This window comes from Theropithecus gelada, chromosome 10, assembly GCF_003255815.1.
Source record: "Theropithecus gelada isolate Dixy chromosome 10, Tgel_1.0, whole genome shotgun sequence".
Lineage (NCBI taxonomy): Eukaryota > Metazoa > Chordata > Mammalia > Primates > Cercopithecidae > Theropithecus > Theropithecus gelada.
This window is the reverse complement of record NC_037678.1, coordinates 93,983,366-94,006,258: the sequence shown is the minus strand read 5'-3', so window position 1 is coordinate 94,006,258 and position 22,893 is coordinate 93,983,366. Positions and strand designations below refer to the sequence as shown.

Genomic DNA, 22,893 nt, shown 5'->3' with positions numbered 1-22,893 from the left:
TCTTCAGTGACTCTTTGAGTATAAAATATTCATACCTTGACTCCAAATTACAGTTGGGAGCATAACCACTCAACAAGTACTTTTAGTTCAGATTCATTTTAGATTCATACAAGCAGAAGAAGGAAACTTGGGAAACACAAAGTCTCCTTTGAAGGAAAGAAATCCTGAATGAAGAAACAGGGGGATATACTGCCATCTTAAACCAACCCAAACGCCTCTGCCGCAGTCGCAGTTATTTAGGGTGGAGGAGCGGGCTCTGGCAACTAGAGAAGGTGGCCGCAGCACGGGGACACCCGAATTGAGGAGCTGTTTGGGCAATAAGCTGATTTAGAGAATTAAGGTAAGTCAATCAAATGTGACTGTGTTCCAGCTACATCGACTTTTATCAAAAGTTATTCAGCACTTGTGGAAGCTGTTCTGAGAGTTTAGCCACATCTACTGCAGACAGCTAGAAAGATGATTTTACTATGAATTTGGATGCCAAAAAATATAATCTAGATATTCAAAACCCACTTTTTGATTTCCGTGAAGTGCTACCTGGCAGGTCTGGTTGCAAATCATTTTGCAAATGCAAATCCCAGTCTCAAAAGTTTCAGGAGTTTTTCTTGTTAGTAATCCTCAAATTATTGCAATCCTGGTATAGATATTTTTAGAATAAAAAAAATAAAGAAGGCTCCTGGACTTTCAGAATGGAGACATTCTGCTAATTGGAGATGGGATGTTTTATTTGACAATGGTTTGAAAGAAATTCACCAGCATTTATGCAGTCTGCTGGGCTATGAGGTCTTTAAAAGGTACAAACATAGTAAAAGGCAATTTTTTTTTTCTGCCAACAAGATTAGACTTTGCTAACACTTTAGCCAACCTAACTAAAGTCTTACTGGGAAAAGTCACATGTGGATGCCTTTCAGGGATCACATAACTGGAAGTCCAGAGGTAGGGAAGGTTTTGAGTTTGATACTGGGGCCCAGTAAGAACGTCAAGGCCTCTGGATTCTGTTTTTCTCGTCTTCTTTCTGTGTGGTCAGCATCATGCAGGGTTGCAAATGGATCCCAGCAGCTCTCATGATTATACGTTTCTTCCACCACCTTCAGGAAGGGAGAGCAGAGATGACTTTTCGAGTACTACAGCCGTTTTTCTAATACCTGCAGCCTCTGTGGCTTACATAAAGAGTTCACTCTTGAGTTTATACCTGTGGCCAGGGGATAAAGTTGAACCCATTAGTTCAAGCATGGGCCCAAGACACTTACCAGCACCAGAAACTCCAGGCAAAGCCTTCTTCCTTAGCAGAAATCTTCTTTAGGGCTGAACTAGAAAATCCAAACCAGGACACCCATCCATTCCAGTGCCTAGAGGAAGAGCAGCAATTTGTAACCACCAAAATCTTCATCAAGAAATTAGAATTTTAGAGTAAGAAACACAGAAATCCAAGACAGCCAAGACAGCATGTTGGAGGCCCTGTTTGAACAGGCTAATATGGAATAGATGGATCCATCTCAAGGGGCTAGAACCAGGTAGACACCACGTCCAAGGCCTTATCCCAGCCAGTCCTGCAGTCTTAGTTCTCGTTCCTCATAGAGGGCATTCACCTCACAAGAGTCACATGACCCAAAGCATAATCTCTATGCAGTGGAACTTCAGCCAGTGGGAGGACAAAATCTTTGAGTGCAAATTCAGTTAGCCCAACACCACATCCCTTTGTGCCAATGCTGAGAGTAACCAGCAAGACAATTGTCACTCACTATTCTAGCTCTTCTACTGACCCACTGATTTCCCACTAACAATAACACTCTCTATCTTGATTCTCAAGTGCTGCTATCTGGAACTGAGTTCTAGTATAAATATGCTAATGATGCTCATTCAGCAGAACCAGAGAGGTTTGTCCTGGGCAGCCACAGAAATGGCAGAAACCTCCAGCTTTTCACTCTCCAAAGCCTGTCAGGTAGCAGCACCATGAAGGGCGCCAAACTATGGGAAAGTATTTAATTTACCTAGAGATGAAAAGGAAGCTGCCAGGTCCCAAGCATCCTCTCTTCTCCGGCTCCTGGACGCCGCCCATTCCTGCCCCCTTCTCAGTTGCCTTGCATCTGGATTACTGCAAAGTCCATCTATTTTCCTATTTCCAGTGCACCCTCGCTCTACATTCCAGATGTTTCTGGCAGGTTAATCCACCACTTTAATCATGTGACTTCAAAGCTTTGAAAAATTCCATTACTCCTCATTTCCTATTAAAAAAGAATCCAGGATTTTGGGCCTGGCTTTCAAGCTCCAGCACAATCTGGCCAGTCCCTGACCTCCCTGACCATCTCTCACCTCCCCCTTATGCTCTGCCCATGTTCCCACCCTACTATTCGGTCACTATTTCCAGAACATGTCTACATCTCTGCTCCGTATTATTTCTCCTGCATTCCTCCCAAATGGGATGTTCTTCTGTCTCTCCCATCCAAACCCAGCTTAAATGCCACTTCGCTGAGCTTCCCCTCTCAAAAGCAATTTGCTTGCCTCTCATCTGGCATCCCGAACTGCCATGTGTTGGGTGAATTTATAGGTGTATGTGTGAGGGAGCAGATCATGTGCACCACGGCTCATCCACAGAAGGGCCCCAATCAATATTCATCATATGAGTCGGCAAGAATGTACCATATTCTAAGCCATCTCTTATCAAATTACTGCTGAGTTCATCACTTCCTGCAAAGGGAACTTTGACATGTATGTCTAACAGGTATATTACTCTCTGTATTCAATTGCCAGGGCTGCCATAACAAAGTACCATAGCCCGGGAGGCTTAAACAACAGAAATTTATTTTCTTACCATTCTGGAGACCACAAGTCTGTGATCAAGGTGTCAGCAGGGTTGCTTTCTCCTGAAGCCTCTCTCCTTGGCTTGCAGATGGACGTCTTACATGTTCTTCTCTCTGTGTGTGTCTGCATCCTAATATTAAATAGGCCCCATTCATTAAATGACCTCATTTAAACTTAGTTACCTCTTTGAAGATTCTATCTATCTCCAAATAAAGTCACCTTTTTGGGTACTGGGGATTAGGACTTTAGCATATAAATTTTAGGTGGACACAACTCAGCACATAACAGCATATGTATCACACACACAAAGTGCACATACATATTCACGCATAAACACATATTTGCCATTTTTCACACTAAATGTTAACAAGGTTGAATATACCAAGATAAAGGGTAAGAAATCTAGACAATATATGGAAATATGTGTAACACAATGTTTGGTTTTAAAAGACGATAAATATCTCATTTACTGTCATGGTTATTAGGTAAAATACATAGTATAAAGCATATGAATTAAATAATTTTATTTTAGCACGGTAAGATTTAGTTTTATTTGTGTCTTGATTAAATGGTACTATAGCAGGACTGACATTCCACACCACTGTTCCCACGTGCCAAGAACAAATGAGTTCTTTATTTCCTATAATCGGACTCGGCTTTGAAGTTCCTCCCACTTTTTTCCCTCTAATGCCTGGGGGAGGCTGCACAAGCTGGCTTGTGGAGAGAAACAGCCTCCTCTGTGTAAGCCGCATCTGTCAGCCTCTTAGCCTATCTATTCTAAAGCCACCTTCCACTACAGCTGTTTATCCTTCTTGTGCCTCTTCAAGGTGCCTCCAGGAAATGCTTATGTCCCTTCAAGTGTTAGGGAGGCCTGGTCCCTATGCAGAGCTCCTGTATTTGTGGCTCCCAGGTAAAAGGCATCTCCTCTCCCCTGGTTGAGACATTATCTTCTGGTGCCACTGCAGAGTGCCGGTTCTGTCTGGTTCTTTGGGGGCAACTATGTGAGCTCCCTTTGCTGAAGTGTCTGTCGAGCATGGGCCTGGTTCAGGACTATTGGGGGGAGGGTCCCTCTCACTTTGGGGGGACTGTGGATGCAACCCACAACAGGCACAATGGCCTCATCCCTCAGGGACTGCACTCACCGCCACAGCACTCATAGCAATGCCCGGCTCTCTTCCTCACCATGGAGGACGTGAGGAAGACTCAACACACAGTGTCAAAGCCCCGCATCCCAAACCCATGACCGTCCTTGCTGTTGTAGAGCTGCCGTGTTGGGGAGTCGTGCTGGGGAGGGAACCAGGAGCATGTGTTCAAGTGTCTCTGGAGTCTCACAAAACACCTCCTAGATGTTTCCACACCTTCCCTTTTCCTGAGATCGGCCCTAAGGAAGGTTGGCCTGGGCCCCAACTACTCCTCTCCTTCTTCCTCTGGCCCCCCTCTCAAAAATCAGGGAGATGTTCCTATCTGCTTCTTGTTGCATGCATGCTTTCACATGGCCTCCTGTAACTTCCTCTTGCCATGGTTCCTGGAAAACCTCTAGGGTCTGAGTCTGTCAGTCCTCATTCTGGATATGTAAGGGAGGAAGTGGGAGTTTAAAATTTTTTTCTCTTTCCCCAAAACCTAGTTTTAAGATTATTTCTCTGCTGTGGGCTCAAGAAGGAGAAAACTAAACCTCAAAGTAAGTCAAAGGCATTTTGTTCTTAGCCTTAGACTCTCAAAGAGTGGCCCCTGGAATAGGAGATTAGCATCGCCTGGGGGCTTATAACAAATGCTGACTCTCAGTTCTCCCCTCCTCACTCCAGACCTTCTGATTCAGAATGTGTAATAAGACCTCTGGGTGGCTCCTGGGCACCAATGCACTGATCTAGGAAAAACTCAACCTGTCCCTAATGGATTCCCTTTCACTTTTATAGTGGATGGGTTGAAAGAGAATATGGCTGATGAGGCGACAAAGGCACTGGTTTAATATTTTCAATAATAAAAATTTGCTCTCCTATTCATCATTAGCAGATGTGTATCTCTGCAAGAACCAAATCCCTGGGAAGAACCAAACCCTTTCCACGTCCAGAAAGGTTTATGGTTTTTGAGATGAGTTCTGAGACCTGTTCAGCATGCACTTCCCTGTGTCCATGGCCCCCAAGCTGTGGGACAACCAGAGCCTGGCAAAGCTCCTACCCTTTCCTGATCTCATGCCAGCTTTACAGTCTCTGGACAGCCGAATGTGTTCACTCTATTTTAAAAGGTTAAGCTTCTGAGCCTCAGTAAAATTAACCAATCTGCTCAGAGTCACCTAGCTGCCAAGAGACAGAGCTGGGGCAAAGCTGGGTCATTTGAGTCTATGTCCAATGTCTTTCCCAAGCTGTTGAGAAGGAGAATGCCTAGAGTAAGCTTGTTTCTCTTTCTTTAGAAATAACCACTAAAAGAAAAAAAAAAAAAGAAGAAGAAGAAGAAGAAAAGAAATGCTTGCCTTGAGTTAGAGCAATTCATCTTCTGTGTAACTCAGCATTTTCTGCGGGAGAAAATGATTGCCCTCTAAGATATCAGCTTAAAATGTTAGGATTTTCCTTCATATAATGATGATGTTGATGACAACAACTAGTTAAGGATCCAGTTTTACTGGAGGAAATATTAACCACCCTCAAAATAAATACACCCTTGGCACCCTTTTCTCCTCCTGGAGCAGGCACCTGGCGGCACAGGTGAGTGCTCCGGAGTTTCAAGGCAAGGCCTGTAGCTGCCGTGGATGACATCTGTTTCATGATCCTCCCTAAGGGAGCTTCTCAGGCACCACACAGCATGTGGTGTAAGTCAGACCACTTCTAAACCAAGTGAAGAATCATTCAGCTACTCTACACCATGAAATAGCCAACATACAGAGAAACCCTATTGAGTGTTCTGGATACTGGTTAATATCTACAGCAGGCCCATTCTGAGTCACCACCATGTACATTGCAGGTCTGATCTCCATGATGCCTGGAGGAAGGAGAAAGCATGATCTTGTTTGAGGAAGATGAAGAAACTGAGGCGTAGGGAGGTTAAGTACCTGCCCAATGCTACTCAGTTCATAAGTGACAGAACCAGACTCAAATCAAGGTCTTGAGTCTAAAAGTCATGTTCTTTCCCACTACCATCCATCAATTTCTCTCTTCAACCAGTGAATACTGTTGGTTTAGACCACCTGTTAGGCTAGATGAGAAGTCTCAGGGAGGAGCAATTACTAACAGAACCCTGAGGAAAAAGAATGCCCGGCAGGAGGCTGACAAGAGACCCTTGGGGATAGGGAAGCAGAGCTCCACAAACATCAAAGGTAGTGACTAACAGAGAAGGTCCTGCCCACTGTGTTGACACAGTTGCAAGGAAAAGGTGATGTTGATGAGTAAGACCAAGCTAAAGCAAAGCTGAGCTTTTTCCCAGCCCAGTCCCAGCTCCTTCTCACACAACCCTTTGAGAAACAGTGCATTCGATGTGAAGGACTGGTGTGCCTTCACCTTTTCTTGTCAAATTTTAAGTAAACCCAACCATAACCCTTCTAGGTACTTGGGATATGCTGCAGTTTTAATACAGACAGACCTTGGAACATTGTAATGTAGAACTTCCTACCAATCTGGTGGCCAAAGGTAGTTACCTTCACATTTTTTCTCACAAGAAAATGTGATGATCCATGCAATTGCAGACTTAAAATCAGGAAATTGGATCCCTTTGGGTTTTGAACTCCTAGGAAAGGGGGTGCTCTGTAACAAATTGTTTAAGGGGAGGAACCAACTTCACCAGCCATCTCTCAACACCTGCAAACACCACCTGTCCACCAGCTGGTGCAGCCTGCAAGCTATGCAATCTACCCTCTCTACGCTCCCAAGTCCAAGCAAGATGGAGGCCTCTGCTCAGATGCCTTATGACTGGCTGCTGCTGAGCACTGTCATCCACTCAACGTCCCCAGAGAACGCAGACCCCGCCACAGACATCAATGGTGGAGATGAATAGCAATTCCTCTGTGAAGACCCTTGAGAATTCATTATGTGGGTTGTTCTGAACACTCCTTTAAATATGCAAATCCCTTCAGTACCGCTGTACTCGTGATGGAACAGAATATGAATCAAAGGCTCAGCTCTTTTTATGCTCAGATCATAAAGTCTGAAACATATCAGGTTTATGAATGGGGTTTTTTTTTTCAACGAGAGGGCATAGTTAAAGCTTTACTTACTCAGTGCTGTCCGAAAGAAGCTTAGGAAAGGGGAAGTAGTACTTCAAATGTTATCTATTTTTAAAAATTAAAATGATTAATGTCTAGAACATAAAAGTCTATTATAGAAAAGGCCATCGAGACGGTGATAAAAATGCAGAGAGGGTGGAATCTCCAGATAAATTCTGAAGAGTCTGGTGATGGATTTAAGGTCCCATTAACCTCATGGGGATCAAATCAAAGGCTTTTGGTTAAAAGTAAATCTGAGACTCAGGAGTGAGAGTTCTTACAAGGACAGGAGAAATTCCACCAGCACTTTGTAGCAATGGCCCTGAAAACTGGACGACTCTTCTCACACTTGGTGGGAATTATCACAGTCCTGGTATTTTGCACAAAAGTGCTTCTGCTCAAATTATAAGCGCTTTCCTCTGCAGTCTATTTGTGCCCCTGAAGGGGACTATACCTGATAGTCCCCTTTCTTGCCTCTGGTGTTCAGGGAAGAGCTAGATATGCAGCCTTTCCGTGAAGATTTTCCGTGATGGTAGTATCTTATCAGGAGTCCCTATTCGCTGCAAGTGAATCACCACATCAGGAAACTCAAAGCAGGGCAATCATTTACCTTCTATTTAATAGGGAACACAGTTCACCATTACTCAATACTCTAGCTGACTCTTTCACCACTGAGCATTGGAAATGCATAGTTCTAGAAAGTTTCTGTTCAAACTGGGCATTTCCATCTGCCTCCTTCAAGTAATGATAATAATAATAAAATTAAATTAAGTTAAAAAAAAAGCCTTGGCTAGGCACGATGGCTCATACCTATAATCCTAGCACTTTGGGAGGCCAAGGCAGGCAGATCACCTGAGGTCAAAAGTTCGAGACCATCCTGGCCAACATAATGAGTGAAACTCCATCTCTACTAAAAACACAAATATTAGGGGCTGGGTGCAATGGCTCATGCCTGTAATACCAGCACTTTGGGAGGCCGAGGTGGGCAGATCATCTGAGGTTGGGAGTTCGAGATCAGCCTGACCAACATGGGGAAATCCCGTCTCTACTAAAAATACAAAAAAAATTAGCCGAGTGTGGTGGCGCATGTCTGTAATCCCAGCTACTCGGGAAGCTGAGGCAGAAGAATCGCTTGAACCCAGGAGTCAGAGGTTGTGGTGAGCCAAGATCGTGCTATTGCCTCCAGCCTGGGCAACAAGAGTGAAACTCCATCTCAAAAGATAATAATAATAAATAAATAAATGAATAAATAATTAACCAGGCATTGTGGCACACCTATAATCCCAGCTACTCAAGAGACTGAGGCAAGAGAATCATTTGAACCTAAGAGGTGGAGGTTGCAGTGAGCCAAGATCTTGCCACTGCACTCCAGCCTAGGCGACAGAGAAAAACTCCATCTCAAAAAAAAAAAAAAAAAAAAAAGGCCTTGGTCTCAGTGAGCATCTTGAGGGAGGAAGAAGGGTTCTCCATCCCACATTCAGCTACTGATCCTCCAGGTGGCATTGACCTCACTGTTCCTAAATGTTATCCCTAAAAAATGGGGCAGTAACGTTTCTGAATGCTGAGATATCTTTCCGATACCTCATTGAATAGGTCCAGAGGTCATTGGCAGAATATCACTTTTGATGAATGCAGGTGACTCACCACCCATGACTCTGAAGATTCAAGTTTGAAAATTTGATTCTACCTTTTTTTTTTTGAGACAGAATCTCGCTCTGTCACCCAGGCTGGAGTACAGTGGCATGATCTCGGCTCACTGCAAGCTCTGCCTCCTGGGTTCACGCCATTCTCCTGCCTCAGCCTCCCAAGTAGCTGGGAGTACAGGTGCCAGCCACCACGCCAGGCTAACTTTTTGTATTTTTAGTAGAGACGGGGTTTTACCGTGTTAGCCAGGATGGTCTCGATCTCTTGACCTCGTGATCCGCCCGCCTTGGCCTCTCAAAGTGCTGGGATTACAGGCGTGAACCATCAGAATCAAGTTGATTCTGCTTTCAATGAGTTGAAGGGGACTCGTGGCATCTCCACACTTGAGAATGCAGTTTGGGGGTTCAGGAAATGTGATTAACATTATATGTCCACTGATCTCTCCCTTCAACTATTCTTAAGGATATTATTCAAATTTAAACCTCAAAAAATTAAAACACAGGTATCATTATCCTTGTTTGATGACTAAAGAGCTGAAGCTCTGCATGGATGAGGCCTCTAAGCTCTTGCCATTAGGAAATGGAGACGAAAACTTAGATAATATCCGAGCCCCGATATATCCCCCATGCCTACCTTCCACCTGCCAGCATCTGCACCTTTGTGCTTCAGGGTAATTTCTAGCAGCAGAACTCTATCCTACCCACAAAGGACTGGAAGTACCTGGAGAATTAAGACACCTGAGCAGCCACTATCAGTCAGTGACTGACAGGAGTTGGTGCATAAATACCTCAGCTCTCCTACCCTTGCAAGGGACAACTCTGAGGCACATATTCTACTCTGGCTCCCAGAGGTCCCAGCAGAGTTAAGCACCAGTGTCCACAGTAGTAACCTACCTGATGGCAGGCCCCTGCCTGGCTGCCTTCCCTTTCCTCTCTCACCTCCTCACTCCCCTTCCAGCATTTCCTGGCCAAATATCCTGCTTGCACTCAAATCTTTGCATCAGGGTGGATTTCTGAGAGAGCCAAAACTAAGACACAGAACTTTTGAGCCCAGGTTTTAAGTTTTCATTTTACCTGACACTATCCTGTCTGTGTGGGTTTGGAGTCTGGAGAAATCATCAGAGGCCTGATCTACCAGAGAGGTATATCTCTCCTTCCAGAACTGAGCTGTGTCCAATGAGTGCAGAAACTGGAAGAGATGTTCCCACACCCATCCTCTCTACCGGAGTTAGTGCTACAACCTCCTGAGTGGTTGTCTCAGCTGGGCTCCAAAAAGGCAGCCTCTCAGTTGGAGTTTAGCATGAGGTATGTTTACAGTCAGTGGGATCAATTGGCAGGGGTTGGGGAGACGGAAAGAAGGCAGGAGTGAGCAGAGGGAGAATCTGGTCCCCAGAGCAACCTTGGCCCAACCGTATGGTGAGCTCCAGAGCTAGTATAGTTCTCAGAGCTGTCTGAGTTTGGCTGAGATGGCCAGGCCCTGGTAGCCTCTCATCCATCAGGACTGGATTTGGGCCACCCTAGAAAAGACCATGACCTCAAGAGAACTGCTCTCTGCAGTTGAGTTGACCCCTGAAAGGGCTGACAGTTGAAGGCAGCTTGTGGTCTGTCCTCTCAGCAGCAGACCCACAAGCCCAGTGACACTTCAGTGTCCACTGAGTAATGATCCTGGTTTCAATCTCACTTCCCTCCACCTTACTGAGAGAGGAGCTATTGCAAACCCATCCTGGGCATTTCTCTCCTGCTTGGAACACTCTGTGACTCTCCATGCCCTAGAGAAGAGGCCAAACTCCCTAGCCTGAAAGCTCCTCAGACCAATTTTCTCTCTTCTCCGAGCTGTTCTTGCTGCCCTTCCCAGGAAGCTCCTGCCCTAACACCCACTGCCCAGTTGCCCTGTGTTTGTGCTGGCATTGCCCCCAACCCCAACTCCAGGAGCCCTGTGTCACTTTCAGCCTGGCAAACTCTTTCTTTTTCTCCAGTGTTTGGCTTAAATATCAGCCCCTCAGGCAAGAAGCACCCCTCCCTTCCAGCCAAGGGAGAGTGAATTGCTATTATCTCAGGGGTACACAGTCCTGCTGCTGCAATAATGAATTTTGTTGTGATCATACCTATTTCTGGTCTACTCCCAGCCGTGTGAACTCCTGGAGGACATTCATGCTGCCTCATGAGCTGTGATGCGAGCTCATGGGACATCCTAGAGATTTGGTATTTGTCAAATGAATCTTGGCTGAGCTTCTCTGGGAAACAAACAAACACGCCTTTAAATAAGAGCTAAGGCCAACATTAGGTCACACCCCTGTCACAACTGTGGCTGAAATTAAAAAGGAGAGGGCCATCTGCTGTGGGGCTTTCAGCAAGTTTCTGCACCTGCAGCTCTTCATCATAGACTGCCCTTGGGGGCCCAGAGCCACCTGGTATACTCTCATAGACAGCTTCATGTGCCTGGATGTGTGAGACCCCTGCCCCCAGGAGGGCCCTTAAACCAATGATGGGTGCAGCAGTGAGCCTTACTCACACACCTGAGTCCCCTTCAGGACCAGTCTGAAGCTCCTCTCTGCCAGGCATGGCCTGAGATGGCCCATACTGGGCTTCCCTGCCTTTCCCACTCTCTTATAGACCTCTCTGGGAAGCACACTGACTTGGTAATTCTCATGCACAGGAGTCCTCTCAGGCTCTGCTTCTGGGGAACTCATCTGAGACACCAATAGTAATAGACTGACTAAAGAACTATGGAATATACACACTGCACTGCAGTTAAAAAGAAGAGGTCATTCTATACGTGTGAACCTGGGGAAACCTCAAGTCATACTTTTGTGTGGAAAAGCAACTTGAAATCTGATAAGTGAGTTAAAGTACTGTTTAAGGAAAAGAAAACAATGAGTAATGCTATTGGAAAGTTAAGAAGTGCATTCTCCTCAGCAAAAGAAACTACCATCAGAGTGAACAGGCAACCTACAGAATGGGAGAAAATTTTTGCAATTTACTCATCTGACAAAGGGTTAATATCCAGAATCTACAAAGAACTCAAGCAAATTTACAAGAAAAAAACAAACGACTGCATCAGAAAGTAGGCAAAGGATATGAATAGACACTTCTCAAAAGAAGACATTTATGCAGCCAACAGACACATGAAAAAATGCTCAGCATCACTGGCCATCAGAGAAATGCAAATCAAAACCACAATGAGATACCATCTCACACCAGTTAGAATGGCAATCATTAAAAAGTCAGGAAACAACAGGTGCTGGAGAGGATGTGGAGAAATAGGAACACTTTTACACTGTTGGTGGGACTGTAAACTAGTTCAACCATTGTGGAAAACAGTGTGGTGATTCCTCAAGGATCTAGAACTAGAAATACCACTTGACCCAGCCATCCCATTACTGGGTATATACCCAAAGGATTATAAATCATGCTGCTATAAACACACATGCACACGTATGTTTATTGCAGCGTCATTTACAATATCAAAGACTTGGAACCAACCCAAATGTCCATCAATGACAGACTGGATTAAGAAAATGTGGCACATATACACCATGGAATACTAGGCAGCCATAAAAAAGGATGAGTTCATGTCCTTTGTAGAGACATGGATGAAGCTGGAAACCATCATTCTGAGCAAACTATCGCAAGAACAGAAAACCAAACACCTCATGTTCTCACTCATAGGTGGGAATTAAACAATGAGATCACTTGAACACAGGAAGGGGAACATCACACACCGGGGTCTGTCATGGGGTGGGTTGGGGGAGCATTAGGAGATACACCTAGTGTAAATGATGAGTTAATGGGTGTAGCACACCAACATGACACATGTATACATATGTAACAAACCTGCACGTTGTGCACATGTACCCTAGAACCTAAAGTATATATATTAAAAAAGTGCATTTTCCTTCTGAACACCCACCCCTGTGTACTGCAGCCCTGGGCTCTGCCTCCCCTGTCTGGTGACCAACTTGTCTTCTGTGTTTCCCAGCAATGAGCAAACCAGCTGTTGATCATGGGGACCTCTGCTCCCACTCATCAACTCAGAAAGTCCCTTGGGAAAGGGAGCAATATTTTTTTATGAACTATGTAACTATGTTGGTGAGCTTAAACAGTATGACTTTCTTGGTTACCTGCAATGAATCCAAGTGGCTTTTTTATAGCTGATGGGTGAAACTTGACAATGGTTCCACCCCCAGAGTAGTTCCCCTACCGGGCTGGCCTGAAGCAGCCCGGCATGGAAGAGGGGTGTCAGACTCGCTCTGGCAACTGAGGGTCCCTGTAGAAAGACGGATGGAGGAGGCTTCTGCCAGATTCCTGTCACCTGGAGAACATCACTTGGATGAAAGATGGCTTTACAGATGGGAAAGGAGGGGAAGTGCAGAGACCATTAAAGGAACAGAAAAGGAAATCAGAAAGTGGAATGGTGAACAGCATGTAACTGGAGAGGGTAAAGGGGAGGTTGCGAAAACATTTGGAAGCTGAGGCTTCTAGGACCAAGCGACCTCAGGAAGAGGGCAGAGAACAAAGGGAGGCAGTGTTAGCATGTAGTAAAGAGTTTAGAAAAAAAAAATGGAAGAATGGAAAAGTTGGGAGTTATTAACAGTAACAGTTATTAACCGTAAAAATGAAATGCTGACTTTAACCTTCAAACGAAGGGAAAGCCATGGAATTGAAGACAAGGTCTGGCTCTTGGCTGGGGAGAATCACAAGTGGGTAGGACATGTTTTCTAATTCTGGAGCAGTCTTCGGCCCAGAGCTCAGCACAGCTACTATATCATGTATAGAGATGAGAAATAATCTTTTCAAATGTGTGGTTCCATTTTGAGCAAATGTGTTTATTTTTTTAAGAGGGCTGTTTTAAGTAAGAGTTGAGAGGATAAATTATAAAACATGGTATAATGCATCTCTCTGTGTAAAATGTTGAGACCTTTCTCAGCTGTAATGCTGAGAAGCTGCAGAGGATACAGGAGAGAAAAGAAAAATAACCAAACATCGATTAACTGTTCTCAATATGCCAGACGCTGGGCTAAGCCATCACCATTAGCCTCCACTCGTGTCATCCTTACTTAGTCTGAAGAGGTGACTTCTGCTATTATCCCCCTTTTCCAGATGAGAAAACTGAAGCTTCCTTGCAAGGAGAGCTAATGGGCCCTCAGCCCCCCGTGTATACCGTCACTCAGGCTTTCTAGGTGAGAACCCAGAGTAAGGAATGCATTTTCCATCCTGATGCAGATACACAGACATTTATAACAGAAACAGAGGTTTTCCAAGACTCTGTTTACTATGTGAGATGCACTGAGAACCTTTATTCCATTAATTTCTTTTCCAATACTTGTAATGAAGTAAATTGCTGTCACATACATTAATGGGTCACAAATGGAAGTCTGAAAATCTTCCATCTAGGATTTGTTATTATCTGATTCTATCTCTCCGAAACCAGTGTTCACAGGTAAACTGGGTTTTTAAATACAAGTAACATAGAATCTACACTCTATTCTCCCATCCACCCATCTATCCACTCACACGTCTACCCATCCATCCATTCAATAAACACTGATTATCACACAGACTTATAGTCCAGATTCCTCATTACAGGAACTGATGCTATCGCATCAACTCTCTGCTCCTGAAATGGAAAAACTCAAATCATCAAACCATGCAAAAAAGTCAGTAAATGGCAGATATACATCCTAAAAACATTCGTTGAGAAATTATAGATGCTTCCAAAGCTAACATCTTTGTGCATCCCTCTATCTCTCCACCCCCAGAGAAAGAAACTCTTCCTTCAGACAACCAATCACAAAGACAAAGAAACATGCATGATAAGTGAAAACGATCACCATAATGTTCCAAGATGGTATTGGAGGCATCACTCGGCATAAAAAATGAAAACTGAAGCCACGCATGCCCAGAGTGTGCTTGCATTTCTTGCTTCTGAATTTGTTGTGAGTCCTGCTAACCATGACCACAGGCTGTTTAAAATTACACCGTTTGCCTTATTTAATTTTCTTCTGCAGTCATAAATATTAATTAAGTGAAGCCACATAGAGCCTGCATTTCAATCCTTTCACTTCCTGAGGACCATAAGCAATTAAGAGCCACAGCAATTTAAGTACTAACTGGTTCTTTAGGTCTGCCCCGTGACAACCACTTTTCTTTTTTAAATTAAGTCAGATTTATTAAGTCTTAGTGGTTTCTTTTTCCTACCTAACTTCTCCTGGCCTATGGGTGTTCCCAATTTCATTTCTCCTCTTATAAATAGGAACTATTTTCCTGCAGGAGAGGGGGCCTGCTCATTTTCTCTAAAAGACGATGCAGAAAAGCATATGTTTTGATTAATAAGAACTAGAAATATTTATGTGCAGCATGTCAGCTAGCTGGTGGCCAAGACCGCACTTCTCAGTGTTTGTTTAGAATTATTTTACAACAAAAACAAAAGAGATTATTGTACAATGTAAGGAAGATATAAAGTAAAATGTGGAAATCCTCTCACAATCCTCCTAAGTCCCACTCTCTAGGTGTATCATTATTAATAGTTTGATGTGTAAACTTCAACCGTTTTCCATGCAGTGACAGAATCAGGGTTTATTTTTATAAAACTTAAATCAAATTACTCATATCCTGCAACTATTTAGCTCTTCATTATAAAATCATCACACTTTTTATATTATTTCATAGCGATATCACTGCTTATAATAGCTAGATGATACTCTGTAATAAAGGTGGGTTATTGTTTAACTGTATTTCACTAGCAATAAGATCTTGGGTATGTTGTAGATAAACTGTGCACATACACACATTAAATACATACACATATATGCATACACACATGTACAGATGCACACTATTCCAATAACCTGGAAACTTTACCTCTGAGTATTTTCTTTTCTCCCAGGTTTCTGATAATTTCTCCATCTCACTAAAGGAATGCCTTTTGGGAAAAAAAGCAGTTATAAAATGAAAACAGGTCAAGATTTGGGTCAGAGGGCCTAGGTTGTGATCAGAAGGGTTGGGTAAGCCATCAATGTCTCTCACCCCAGTTTCCCCCAAAACAGAGTGAGCTCCCTCATGTAAAAGGTTTGCATGAATCATCAAGTCTGGAGAAAATATTAGCCTCTACCCTGACTTCTCTCTAGTCTTTGAGAGCTCAGTCATTTGGAAGAGGGTAGGTAGAGGAAACTCTTGGGTAATATACATAAAGAAAGAATTCCGTATTTCTAAATTTAATATGTTAAGAGGGAGAAAAGAATGAAAGAAAACAGGCGAGTAGAGACAAAATAGTCTCTTTTCGTTTCTCCTTAACTATGAGAATGGGAGTAGTGGGTGTCAGATCAGAGCTCCTATCCCAAGGGTCCCTGATCCATGTTTCTCAACATTAGCATCTACTTAGCAGTTTATTTTGAAGAATTAGAAGAATGAATTTGCCAGATTTCACACTTAAAGGGCGCATCTAAACTCCTAAACTTTTGAAAGGCATAGACTTATTCAGGTAGACTCCTCCGGAGAATATTATGTGTCACTTACATCATAATTTTTCATATAGCATAGTATAATTCATTCCCAAGCAGCATCACATATTCCAATCTTCTAGACTAAAAGAGGCAACCTGTGGGGTGATTTAGTAGCCAGGTGTGAAAGGGACAATTGAAAAATAAGTTTGCGTGTTATATCCGGTTCCATCCAGGAATCTCAAAGCCGCTTAGTGTAATTTTTCACCAGTTTTATTATCCCCAATCCACATTGCCTTAAAAGCACACATTGATTAATTCTTGAGCTAAACTTTTTAGTGTTTCTATGTTAATTATTTATGTGCCTTTATAAATATGGTCGGATTTTAAAAATTTGCCCACAGAAAGAAATATTTTCCCTCTCTTTTCGCAGTTCATATGTGAAAGAAAGGAGCCTTTACAGAATGTATGCTTCATTCAAATTTCCCCAAAAGGAAAAATTATCTTATCACTAATTATGAATGCATATTGCAAATCAAATAAGCATTAAGGGAATGGCCCAATTTGAAAAACTCTTCTCATCTTTGAGACACAAATTTTAATTTCTGAGCATTTTCTGTTATATATGTTGGAAAAAAATTGAGTGGTACACTAAGGAGAACAGTTGTATTTCTTAACAGAGGGGTTAACTGTGAAGTCTATGGGTTCAGTTTTAATTTTTCCTAATAATGTTATTTTATCATGCATGGGTAGGCAGTGCCGACTCAGTGTCAGTCCGAATTTTGTAGAGGAGAATTCCCACTTCCAGTTGCTATTACAAGAGACTCAAGTCTTTTCCAGGAGGACCATGAAAATCTCATTTGAAACTCAATAAGCAGGAATTTCTTCCTCACTTTCCCTTCTTTTTGATCTTTCTATTTTGTTTCTTAAATGCATATTTGGATCAAGGAAGAGGTTCAGGGGTATGTTTGGGAGAGGTCAGTCCTATCCCTTTTTTCTTTTGAGTAGGAAGCTCTGCATGGCCTTCAGGACCAGCCCAGCCCCAGAGGTGGGCAACTGAGCAGATCAGTCTGTGTTCTCTGGGGCCTCTTCTTTAAGGAGAAAATTTAAAAGAGTCTTAGTAAGTGTTTGCTGATGCAGTGAGGTTGCAGCTGACACTACTCAGTCTGGTTTTTATATATATATACTTTAAAAATGACGTTTCCACATTGCGAACTGATAATTGCCACAGGTCCCCTTTCCTACCCAGTCAACAAGGGAGGTCCCTGTCTCCGGAAAACACCGCATAGGAGGGGGAGTGTGGGGTGAGCTAACAATGCACCATAGGGGGCATGGGGGGTGGGCAACTCTGCTTTGCGGGAGGACCCCTACATTGCTTGGGCTGCACGGACAAGTTCTGACTTCTGTGGGCTGGGGGCCATGAACCGTGGCTGTGAGAAGAGACGGTGCGGCTCACAGCAGCTGAGAGGGGAAGGACGTAGATGTGCTAGGGAACCTGCAGACGCTGAAAAGGAACCTGTACTTCTCATTTTATCAAGTCACATATCACCACCCAGCTAGGGACAGACTACAGGATCCATGAGAGAAACAGGTCTTTAAAGCTGTGCTATTCCACCTGTGGTCAGTGGACCAGACTGACAGTATCAGAATCCCTTGGAAGCTTGTTAGGAATGCAGAACTCAAGCCCCTCCCTGCGGAATCAGAATCTGCATTTTAACAAGATCGCCAAGGGAGTCCTATGCACATAAGGGTGTGAGGGGCCATCCCAATCCTGGTTCATTGGCCCAGTCCCGGTGGGTCACTGTTGCTGTCATATGGTACTCCTCCTTGAAGCTCTCCTTTTTGCAGAGAACTCTACAATCCTTCCTCTGGAATTACTCTTGGGAATAAAATTAACAAAGAGCTAAATAATGCAGATGCAGGTATTACAAAGCATTAGGAGCTATGTTTGACACAGGACGAGGCTCCCAAGCAGCACCTACCAAGTACAGCAGCACCTCTGGCCACCTTCATCCTTCTTCCTCCTGGAAGCCAGAAACCCCTAGTTATCCCTTTGATAGGAAACTGATATTGTAGAGGAATTGCCAATGGCGACAGGACAGAATTGGGCTGCCGCAGGGCTGCTTGTTTCCCTGATAGCTGAGCCCTTGGTTTTCCTATTGATTCCGGGTCAAAACAGGCATTTCGTCTTGGGTTTTAGTCCATCTCTGCCAGCAGCCAGACTATTTTAGAATGGTGAAATGTATAATTTTCCCTTTAGAATAGGATTTTAGCACTTGGAAATTCCAGGGTCATGATTGGAAGAAGCCTTGAAAATAAAGAGGCTGGGACCTGTGGCAGAAAAAGGGAGAAAAGGAGGAAGTAAAAGAGGAAAACAGACTTAGTCTCTAGAAGCCCATGGCTTTGCCTATTTGTCCACCATCTGGAATATAGTAAGTGCTCATTAAATATTTGCTGAATGAATCCAAAACATATAAACTCCCCATCCTTGTCGTTGCTTAATATTAGAGCAAGTTATATATAGCTCTTTTGTGTTGATTCAGAGCCTGTGTACCATTTGAGATGGAAACGAGAAGCAAACAACTGCTTCCTAAGCATCAGCCAGGAAACCCAGGACTTAGTGGCTTCTTTCTGATCTCCATGTCTCTCATATGCTTCATTATTTCATACTTGTTGAAAGTGCATTTGTTTATCCAACTAAGTAATCGGCAGCTCATAGGACTAATGGAACCCTTCTAAATTACCCCCCTGTGTAACACAGAGGGTTCCTAAGAAAGAATGCCTGGGGTTGGATTCTCCAGGTAGTCTGTGACTGACGCCCCATGACTCCTGTCCTTCATAAAGCTTACTGCTTTCCTGTTGGGCAGGAATAACTGAGATTTCTCCCAAGAATAACATCCAAATGTATGAAAAAGCTCCCAGGGCCACAAATGCAGATGCATCTAATTTAAGCATCCCTCAAAGAGTTTATTCTCACTCATGTTGGCATGTTGTTATTGCTACTCAAAGTTGTCATTTTTTATTTTTATCTCTTCCAATTATTTTAGTTACCTGCTATAATAGTCCCACATACCAGAAATGTGCTAAAAACGCAAGAATGGTGAACAGGATGTCAAGTATATACCAGAAATATTTGTCAAACCCTGACCCAGCATGGGCAGAGCACTGGCTTTCTTCACAGACCTACACAGATGGGAGTGGAATCTGCAACTGCTCAATCCATCCACTGAGAAATCCCATAAAAGATGGACAATCCGTAACTGAAACCCAAACTTCGGCACAACGATCAAATTCTACATGCATAAAGCAAGAGCTCTGTGTGCCAGACCCTTCTTAAAGCCACCCCACCCAGAAGACAGAGTCTGTCTCCTTCCCCTAAACAATGTGCAGAAACCACCCTGGTAAGTCAATACCTGTGGTTGACACGAATATTTCTTCTCCTCCTCTCTCAACTCAGGGAAGATCACAGTTCATCCCCTGATACCAGTAAGACAAAATAATAATAGCTTGTTTTGCAGAACTCAAACCTGTCGGCAGTTTGTATGGTGGCTTCTCTGATCTCCTTTCAAGGATGATAACTGAATGAATATTTGCACAAGTTAGTTTGCCAAAGTTTCCTTAACATCAGATCCAATATCCTTATTACATATTTCACCATAAAATAGTAAAAGAGAATGTAATAATAAAGTAATGATATAAAACGATACAACCCATACTGCAAAAAAAATAGATTGAAGATATAATTCTACCACCCAAACAAAATCAAGGTAACTAACATCTTATTTATTTAATTCATTTTATTTTGTCATTTTAAAAATGTATGTTTCATCTTTTCCTGTGGATCTTGTGGTGGAGAGATAGATTGCACTCAGGTGCACAGAGTATTTAACTTAAAATGTTGCACCTTGCCTCCGCCTTTATCAGCATTTTCCTGAGCTTTTGCTGACGGCTGCAACATGTTGAATTTTTTTTATTCTTTTACATAAATACCCTCTGATAAGGTGTTCTTAGCTAATGACCTTTTCAATTGCCCTCTCCATAAACAACTGGTGTTTTGACCATCCAAGAACCGTGAAAACCAACATAAGTGTTTGAAGGTGTGCTCAGTGCCAAGTAGACAAATTCTGATGGTCTGATTTTTTTTTTTTTTTTTTTTTTGAGATGGAGTTTTGCTCTTGTTGCCCAGGCTGGAGTGCAATGGCACGATCTCAGCTCACTGGAACCTCTGCCTCCCGGGTTCAAGTGATTCTCCTGCCTCAGCCTCCAAAGTAGCTGGGATTACAGGCATGGGCCACCATGTCCTGCAAATTTTGTATTTTTAGTAAAGACGGGTTTTGTATTTTTAGTAAAGACGGGTTTTCACCATGTTGGTCAGGCTGGTCTTGAACTCCTGACCTAAGGTGATCCGCCCACCTCGGCCTCCCAAAGTGCTGGGATTACAGGTATGAGCCACCGCGCCTGGCTGATTTTTTAGTACATTTCAGAAATAACAACCCACCCAAAAAAAGTTAAATGTTGATTATAATCCTTGACACATGATATGCCTTTTCTTTATTGAAACTTGAGATTCATCCATAGAATGAATAAGGGGTGTTTGGTCATCTGCTTTTTTATCAATTAAAAAGCTTATATGAAAGTAAAAATGCATATTTTCCCAAGACTGTGTTGTTACTTTTCCATCCCCTCTGCCTTCATCTTGCCTACATATCTGCCTTATGTTGCTCTAAACACCTTAGGGAACTTTGAGCAAGGCCTTGCCTAAGTATTTATTCTCTGAAAGGTTTTAGGAATTGGAGTATTAATGGGACCTTTATTGTTTTTCTCCTTAGGTATTTCATGGGTTCTCACTTAGGAAAATTGAGTTCTGTTCAGTGATGCCCCTTCTGCACTGGTTAGTTTCATGTGACAAAGAGAGCTCTAGGAAGGACTTTTGCTAGGGGAACGCAGGATTGTTCCAGCAAGATGAAGGCCTAGAAGACCTGGATGGCCTGGGTGTTTTCTTCCCAGGGAGAGCAGAGGAGGCCCGGATTTGAACTCGAGTCTTATGACTTCGCCATTGAGGCAACATCCAAAATAAAAATAGCGTGCTAACCCCAAACACAGTCCTCAGTTATAAAGCAGCTTTTTATTATAGAAGCCGGCGGTGACCTAACAAAATGAAAAGGAAAGGGCTTTGTAGGTCTCAGCCCTACATGAGGGTAGACTAAAGAGGGATCGGGAGAAACATCTGCAGCCCTAGGTCCCCGCGAACTTTTTTCTGGAGAGAATCTCCGGGAGCAATCTTCAGCATTCAAGCCTGAGCCAGAACTCTGGATAACCCTTAAGAAATCGGAGCTCCGGGAAGGAGGAGCTCCAAAGACCGCTGAGCTGGAAGGGAATGAGAACCCCAGGCTGTCTGAACGTCCCTGCTTCCTTCGCAGCCCGTTGGTGTCCCGCTCCCCGCTGCCTAAAGCTAAAGCTAACCGTAGACCCCGCTCGCATTCCCATGGGGTGGGCGTGCCGGGAGGGTGCGGGAGTGACTGCTCCAAGACTCTAGGCGGCGTCACCCAGCCCTACCCTACCGGAGCTCCCAGAACCTCGCCAGGGTGCAGGAGGCCGGTTTGGGTTCGCGCAGAACTTAGGGGTTGGGGCTCCAAAAAGGCCGAGTCCCTCAGAAGGTATTTTCGGAGCGACTGGGAGAGCGGGGGAGAAGGTGCTTGAGTGCCGGAGCTGCCGGGTTGGGATAGCGGGGGTAAATGAGGACTTGGGTCGGTCCCGCGGGCCTGGCGGCCGACAGGGGGCACCCTGTCACTGTGGAAGCCCCGCCGAGCGCTCTCTGGTGTCCCTGACCCCGGCCACCGATAGAGCTGGGGTGGAGGTGGGGGCTTGCAAAGTCAGCTCCTTGGAAGGGTAGCACCCCCTCCTCCTGCAGCTCTCCAGCTCGCTCCTTCTGTTCCTGGAATAATTTCTGGGACCAAATTTTCAACCAGGAGCAAAAATAGAAAGGGGAGTGGGCACCCACATAAGCTCACAAACACTCTCATACAGCACACGCACAGACTAGGTCAAACATAACATTGAGTTTTGGGGTGTGTGTGTGTGTGTGTGTGTGTGTGTGTGTGTGTGTATCTGCCCTGGCCTGTGGAGAAAGCTTTTGAAAAATTGCTCATTCTTTGAGCTCCAATGCGTACTTCTCTTTCCCTGCCCTCGGTGGAGTGATGAAGTTGCTCCCATGCACGCGCTAGGTGGGATCTCGTGGGAAATGCTACGGATCTAACCCCTCTGACTCTTCTGCGCACACCTCCACGTTCACTACGTAGCCGTACACACCATCAAGCCCCTTCCCTGGCGCACCGGGCTGACCTGCCCCTCGTGGGAGCCTTCAGCACTCTGGGGACCGATGGGCACGGCTTCTGCGGAGGTGCAGACCTTGAATTTGGGGGAGAATCCTGGCTCAGCGGGCTTATTAATGTCCTCATTATGAATTGTCCAAACTACCTGCATTTCAGCAGCAAAGGGTGCTGCTGGCGGCTTCCTCCTGTGGCCCAAACCCTGCGGACCTGAGAGTCCTCGGGTTGGGGAGGTGGTTCCCCTGTGCCTACTGCTCCCTGCTCTCTTGCCTTCCAGCCTCACCCTTACTCAAGCTTCAATGCGAAGCTCTGTGTCTGCCATCTCGTCTGTCTTCTGCCACCATCGCCCCCAATTTTGGACAGGTGGGCTGGATGCCCACTATTTCCTATGCGTTCTCTGTGTCTGAGGGTGTGGGTACAGGGCTGGATCCCCAAGGCCCAGCCAGTTTTTCAGAACCAAGAAAGAACCTCCACATCCAAACACCTGCAAT

General features: G+C 44.2%; 1 long non-coding RNA gene across 1 annotated transcript; it reads left to right on the top strand.

Moving 5' to 3' along the window:
• The first annotated feature begins 168 nt into the window (after positions 1 to 168).
• LOC112632522 lies at positions 169 to 21,171 on the top strand. The gene is made up of 3 exons (XR_003121401.1): positions 169 to 340; positions 19,255 to 19,474; positions 20,903 to 21,171. It is a non-coding gene; the product is annotated as an uncharacterized LOC112632522 (long non-coding RNA).
• Positions 21,172 to 22,893: the final 1,722 nt, after the last annotated feature.